We start from the raw sequence: 7148 nt of genomic DNA, 5'->3' as shown, positions 1-7148 counted from the left end.
CAGACCTGGCGGCCCGGCCCGGAGCCGGGACCGGAAACGGCTGGCGGACCGGCCCGGAGCCGGGCAGACCCCGCGGTCCGGCTCGGAGCCGGAACGGGGAGAAGCTGGCGGACCGGCCCGGAGCCCGGTAGAGCTGGGGGACCGGCCCGGAGCCGCGTAGAGCTGGGCGACCGGCTCGGAGCCCGCTAGACCGTGCGGACCGGGCCGGAGCCGGGAGCGGGGGAAAAGGGGGGGGTCCGGCGCGGAGCCGGCACCGGAAACAGCTGGCGGACCGGCCCGGAGCCGGCTAAACGCGGGTTTAAACCGCCCGGCGCCGGGACCGGGTAGACCTGGCGGCCGGCTGCCGTGCCGGGTAGACCTGGCGGCCCGGCCCGGAGCCGGGACCGGAAACGGCTGGCGGACCGGCCCGGAGCCGGGCGGACCCCGCGGTCCGGCTCGGAGCCGAAACCGGGAGAACCTGGCGGACCGGCCCGGAGCCCGGTAGAGCTGGGGGACCGGCTCGGAGCCCGCTAGACCGTGCGGACCGGGCCGGAGCCGGGAGCGGGGAAAAACGGGGGGACCGGCGCGGAGCCGGGCGGACCCCGCGGTCCGGCCCGGCGCCGGGACCGGAAACGGCTGGCGGACCGGCCCGGAGCCGGGACCGGGTAGACCCGGCGGCCGGCTGCCGTGCCGGGTAGACCTGGCGGCCCGGCCCGGAGCCGAAGGCGGGAAAAGCCGGGGGTCCGGGCAGACCCCGCGGTCCGGCTCGGAGCCGGAACGGGGAGAAGCTGGCGGACCGGCCCGGAGCCCGGTAGAGCTGGGGGACCGGCCCGGAGCCGCGTAGAGCTGGGCGACCGGCTCGGAGCCCGCTAGACCGTGCGGACCGGGCCGGAGCCGGGAGCGGGGGAAAAGGGGGGGGTCCGGCGCGGAGCCGGCACCGGAAACAGCTGGCGGACCGGCCCGGAGCCGGCTAAACGCGGGTTAAACCGCCCGGCGCCGGGACCGGGTAGACCTGGCGGCCGGCTGCCGTGCCGGGTAGACCTGGCGGCCCGGCCCGGAGCCGGGACCGGAAACGGCTGGCGGACCGGCCCGGAGCCGGGCAGACCCCGCGGTCCGGCTCGGAGCCGGAACGGGGAGAAGCTGGCGGACCGGCCCGGAGCCCGGTAGAGCTGGGGGACCGGCCCGGAGCCGCGTAGAGCTGGGCGACCGGCTCGGAGCCCGCTAGACCGTGCGGACCGGGCCGGAGCCGGGAGCGGGGGAAAAGGGGGGGGTCCGGCGCGGAGCCGGCACCGGAAACAGCTGGCGGACCGGCCCGGAGCCGGCTAAACGCGGGTTAAACCGCCCGGCGCCGGGACCGGGTAGACCTGGCGGCCGGCTGCCGTGCCGGGTAGACCTGGCGGCCCGGCCCGGAGCCGGGACCGGAAACGGCTGGCGGACCGGCCCGGAGCCGGGCAGACCCCGCGGTCCGGCTCGGAGCCGGAACGGGGAGAAGCTGGCGGACCGGCCCGGAGCCCGGTAGAGCTGGGGGACCGGCCCGGAGCCGCGTAGAGCTGGGCGACCGGCTCGGAGCCCGCTAGACCGTGCGGACCGGGCCGGAGCCGGGAGCGGGGGAAAAGGGGGGGGTCCGGCGCGGAGCCGGCACCGGAAACAGCTGGCGGACCGGCCCGGAGCCGGCTAAACGCGGGTTAAACCGCCCGGCGCCGGGACCGGGTAGACCTGGCGGCCGGCTGCCGTGCCGGGTAGACCTGGCGGCCCGGCCCGGCGCCGGGACCGGAAACGGCTGGCGGACCGGCCCGGAGCCGGGACCGGGTAGACCCGGCGGCCGGCTGCCGTGCCGGGTAGACCTGGCGGCCCGGCCCGGAGCCGAAGGCGGGAAAAGCCGGGGGTCCGGGCAGACCCCGCGGTCCGGCTCGGAGCCGGAACGGGGAGAAGCTGGCGGACCGGCCCGGAGCCCGGTAGAGCTGGGGGACCGGCCCGGAGCCCGGTAGAGCTGGGGGACCGGCCCGGAGCCGCGTAGAGCTGGGCGACCGGCTCGGAGCCCGCTAGACCGTGCGGACCGGGCCGGAGCCGGGAGCCGGGGAAAAGGGGGGGGTCCGGCGCGGAGCCGGCACCGGAAACAGCTGGCGGACCGGCCCGGAGCCGGCTAAACGCGGGTTAAACCGCCCGGCGCCGGGACCGGGTAGACCTGGCGGCCGGCTGCCGTGCCGGGTAGACCTGGCGGCCCGGCCCGGAGCCGGGACCGGAAACGGCTGGCGGACCGGCCCGGAGCCGGGCGGACCCCGCGGTCCGGCTCGGAGCCGAAACCGGGAGAACCTGGCGGACCGGCCCGGAGCCCGGTAGAGCTGGGGGACCGGCTCGGAGCCCGCTAGACCGTGCGGACCGGGCCGGAGCCGGGAGCGGGGAAAAACGGGGGGACCGGCGCGGAGCCGGGCGGACCCCGCGGTCCGGCCCGGCGCCGGGACCGGAAACGGCTGGCGGACCGGCCCGGAGCCGGGACCGGGTAGACCCGGCGGCCGGCTGCCGTGCCGGGTAGACCTGGCGGCCCGGCCCGGAGCCGAAGGCGGGAAAAGCCGGGGGTCCGGGCAGACCCCGCGGTCCGGCTCGGAGCCGGAACGGGGAGAAGCTGGCGGACCGGCCCGGAGCCCGGTAGAGCTGGGGGACCGGCCCGGAGCCGCGTAGAGCTGGGCGACCGGCTCGGAGCCCGCTAGACCGTGCGGACCGGGCCGGAGCCGGGAGCGGGGGAAAAGGGGGGGGTCCGGCGCGGAGCCGGCACCGGAAACAGCTGGCGGACCGGCCCGGAGCCGGCTAAACGCGGGTTAAACCGCCCGGCGCCGGGACCGGGTAGACCTGGCGGCCGGCTGCCGTGCCGGGTAGACCTGGCGGCCCGGCCCGGAGCCGGGACCGGAAACGGCTGGCGGACCGGCCCGGAGCCGGGCAGACCCCGCGGTCCGGCTCGGAGCCGAAACGGGGAGAACCTGGCGGACCGGCCCGGAGCCCGGTAGAGCTGGGGGACCGGCCCGGAGCCGCGTAGAGCTGGGCGACCGGCTCGGAGCCCGCTAGACCGTGCGGACCGGGCCGGAGCCGGGAGCGGGGAAAACGGGGGGACCGGCGCGGAGCCGGGCGGACCCCGCGGTCCGGCGCGGCGCCGGGACCGGAAACGGCTGGCGGACCGGCCCGGAGCCGGGACCGGGTAGACCTGGCGGCCGGCTGCCGTGCCGGGTAGACCTGGCGGCCCGGCCCGGAGCCGGAAGCGGAAATGCCCGAGGGACCGGCGCGGAGCCGGGCAGACCCCGCGGTCCGGCTCGGAGCCGAAACCGGGGACAGCTGGCGGCCCGGCCCGGAGCCGGGAGGAGCCTGCGGACCGGCCCGCTCCGGAGCCGAGATCGGGGAAACCCGGGGGACCGGCGCGGAGCCGGGCGGACCCCGCGGTCCGGCCCGGCGCCGGGACCGGAAACGGCTGGCGGACCGGCCCGGAGCCGGGACCGGGTAGACCTGGCGGCCGGCTGCCGTGCCGGGTAGACCTGGCGGCCCGGCCCGGAGGCAGAGGCGGGAAAAGCCGGGGGTCCGGCTCGGAGCCGGGCAGACCCCGCGGTCCGGCTCGGAGCCGTGTTAGAGCCGGCGGACCTGCCCGGAGCCGGGATCAGGCAGGCCTGGCCGCCGGCTTCTGAACCGGGTAGACCTGGCGGCCCGGCCCGGAGCCGGGAGCGGGAACACCTGCCGGACCGACCCGGAGCCGGGTAGAGACGGGGTACCGTCCCGGAACCGGGAAGTTCCGGCGGACCGGCCCGGAGCCGGGTAGAGCCGGGGGACCGGGCCGGAGCCGGGCGGCAGACCCCGCGGACCGGCCCGGAGCCGAGTAGAGTCGCCCGTAGAGCCGCCCGGGCCCGGGTAGGCCCGTCCGCCGGTTCCGGAGCCGGCCGGATCCGTCGCTAGGAGCGGACGGACGAGCAGGAGGGCAGGACGGCAGGAGGCATCGTCGTGAAAAAAGGAGACTCGGGCGGGAGGTCGGTCACGCCGCCGCCGCATCCTCCTTTCCCCCTCGCCCGCGACGCACGCGGACGTTCGAGGCGACGATTAATAAAACGCACGAGCGGTTAACTCGTCGATCGACTCTGTCTTCCTTTCTCTCTCTTTTATTCCTTCGCGATTTAAAAGTGAAAAAATAAATAATAATAATAAATAAAAAAAAAAAAAAAAAAAAAAAAAAAAAAAAAAAAAAACCGGGGCCGGGGCTGGGGCCAGAGCTGGGCAAAGGGCCGAGACCGAGGCCTAGGCCGAGACCAGGACCGGGACCGACACCGAGGCATAGGCCGAGGCCTGAGCCGGGACGGGGACCGGGACCGGGACCGGGACCGGGACCAGGACCGAGACTGAGACCGAGGGCTAGGCCGAGACCTGGGCCGGGACCGAGAGCGAGAGCGAGAGCGAGAGCGAGAGCGAGAGCGAGGCCTAGGCCGAGGCCTGGGCCGGGACTGGGACCGAGAGCGAGAGCGAGGCCTAGGCGGAGGCCAGGGCCGGGACCGGGATCGGGACCGGGACTGAGAGCGAGGCCTAGGCCAAGGCCTGGGCCGGGACTGGGACCGAGAGCGAGAGCGAGGCCTAGGCGGAGGCCAGGGCCGGGACCGGGATCGGGACCGGGACTGAGAGCGAGGCCTAGGCCGAGGCCTGGGCCGGGACTGGGACCGAGAGCGAGAGCGAGGCCTAGGCGGAGGCCAGGGCCGGGACCGGGACCGGGACTGAGAGCGAGACCGAGGCCTAGGCCAAGGCCTGGGTCTGGACCGGGACTGAGAGCGAGACCGAGGCCTAGGCCAAGGCCTGGGCGGGGACCGGGACCAAGGGAGAGACCGAGAGCGAGACCGAGGCCTAGGCCGAGGCCTGGGCGGAGACCGGGACCAGGACTGAGAGAGAGGCCTAGGCCGAGGCCGAGGCCTGGGCCGGGGCCGGGGCCGGGGCCGGGGCCGGGGCCGGGGCCGGGACCGAGAGCGAGAGCGAGGCCTAGGCCGAGGCCTGAGCCGGGACCGAGAGCGAGAGCGAGAGCAAGAGCGAGAGCGAGGCCTAGGCCGAGGCCTGGGCGGGGACCGGGACCGGGACCGGGACCGAGAGCGAGAGCGAGACCGAGGCCTAGGCCAAGGCCTGGGCCTGGACCGGGACCGAGAGCGAGAGCAAGGCCTAGGCGGAGGCCAGGGCCGGGACCGGGATCGGGACCGGGACCGGGACTGAGAGCGAGGCCTAGGCGGAGGCCAGGGCCGGGACCGGGATCGGGACCGGGACCAGGACCAGGACCGAGAGTGAGAGCGAGAGCGAGAGCGAGGCCTAGGCCGAGGCCTGAGCCGGGACCGAGAGTGAGAGCGAGAGCAAGAGCGAGAGCGAGGCCTAGGCCGAGGCCTGGGCGGGGACCGGGACCAGGACTGAGAGAGAGGCCTAGGCCGAGGCCTGGGCCTGGGCCGGGACCGGGACCGGGACCGAGAGTGAGAGCGAGGCCTATGCCGAGGCCTGGGCGGGGAGCGTGACCGAGAGCGAGAGCGAGGCCTAGGCCAAGGCCTGGGCCGGGACCGGGACCGGGACCGGGACCGGGACCGAGACCGAGACGGAGACCGAGACCGAGACCGAGACCGAGACCGAGACCGAGACCGAGACCGAGACTGAGACCGAGGGCTAGGCTGAGGCCCGAGGTCTAGGCCGAGACCTAGGCCGAAACCGAGACCGAGAGCGAGGCCTAGGCCAAGGCCCGAGACCGAGACCTGAGGCCTAGGCCGAAGCCCGAGGCCTAGGCCGAGACCTAGGCTGAAACCGAAACCGAGACCGAGAGCGAGGCCTAGGCCAAGGCCCGAGACCGAGACCGAGACCCGAGGCCTAAGGCCTAGGCTGAGACCGAGGCCTAGGCCGAGACCTAGGCTGAAACCGAAACCGAGACCGAGAGCGAGGCCTAGGCCAAGGCCCGAGACCGAGACCTAGGCCTAGGCCGAGACCTAGGCCGAAACCGAGACCGAGAGCGAGGCCTAGGCCAAGGCCCGAGACCGAGACCTGAGGCCTAGGCCGAGGCCCGAGGCCTAGGCCGAGACCTAGGCTGAAACCGAGACCGAGGGCGAGGCCTAGGCCGAGGCCCGAGACCGAGACCGAGACCGAGACCGAGACTGAGACCGAGGGCTAGGCTGAGGCCCGAGGCCTAGGCCGAGACCTAGGCCGAAACCGAGACCGAGAGCGAGGCCTAGGCCAAGGCCCGAGACCGAGACCTGAGGCCTAGGCCGAGACCAAGACCGAGGGCTAGGCTGAGGCCCGAGGCCTAGGCCAAGACCTAGGCCGAAACCGAGCCTGAGACCGAGGGCTAAGCTGAGGCCCGAGGCCTAGGCCGAGACTTAGTCCGAAACCGAGACCGAGACCGAGAGCGAGGCCTAGGCCAAGGCCCGAGACCGAGACCGAGACCGAGACCGAGACCGAGACCGAGACCTGAGGCCTAGGCCGAGACCGAGACCGAGACCTGAGGCCTAGGCCGAGACCAAGACCGAGGGCTAGGCTGAGGCCCGAGACCGAGACCGAGACCTGAGGCCTAGGCCGAGACCGAGACCGAGACCGAGGGCTAGGCCGAGGCCCGAGGCCTAGGCTGAGACCTAGGCCGAAACTGAGACCAAGAGAGAGGCCTAGGCCAAGGCCCGAGACCGAGACCCGAGGCCTAGGCTGAGACCTAGGCCGAAACCGAGACCGAGAGCGAGGCCTAGGCGGAGGCCCGAGACCGAGACCGAGACCTGAGGCCTAGGCCGAGACCGAGACCGAGACCTGGGGCCTAGGCCGAGACCAAGACCGAGGGCTAGGCTGAGGCCCGAGGCCTAGGCCAAGACCTAGGCCGAAACCGAGCCTGAGACCGAGGGCTAAGCTGAGGCCCGAGGCCTAGGCCGAGACTTAGTCCGAAACCGAGACCGAGAGCGAGAGCGAGGCCTAGGCCAAGGCCCGAGACCGAGACCGAGACCGAGACCGAGACCTGAGGCCTAGGCCGAGACCGAGACCGAGGGCTAGGCTGAGGCCCGAGGGCTAGGCTGAGGCCCGAGGCCTAGGCCGAGACCTAGGCCGAAACCGAGACCGAGACCGAGAGCGAGGCTGAGGCCCGAGGGCTAGGCTGAGGCCCGAGGCCTAGGCCGAGACCTAGGCCGAGACCGAGACCGAGAGCGAGGCCT

This window comes from Heliangelus exortis, unplaced genomic scaffold (genome assembly GCF_036169615.1).
Source record: "Heliangelus exortis unplaced genomic scaffold, bHelExo1.hap1 Scaffold_276, whole genome shotgun sequence".
Taxonomy (NCBI): Eukaryota; Metazoa; Chordata; class Aves; order Apodiformes; family Trochilidae; genus Heliangelus; species Heliangelus exortis.
The sequence above is the reverse complement of the archived record's forward strand: the minus strand, read 5'-3'. Positions refer to the sequence as shown.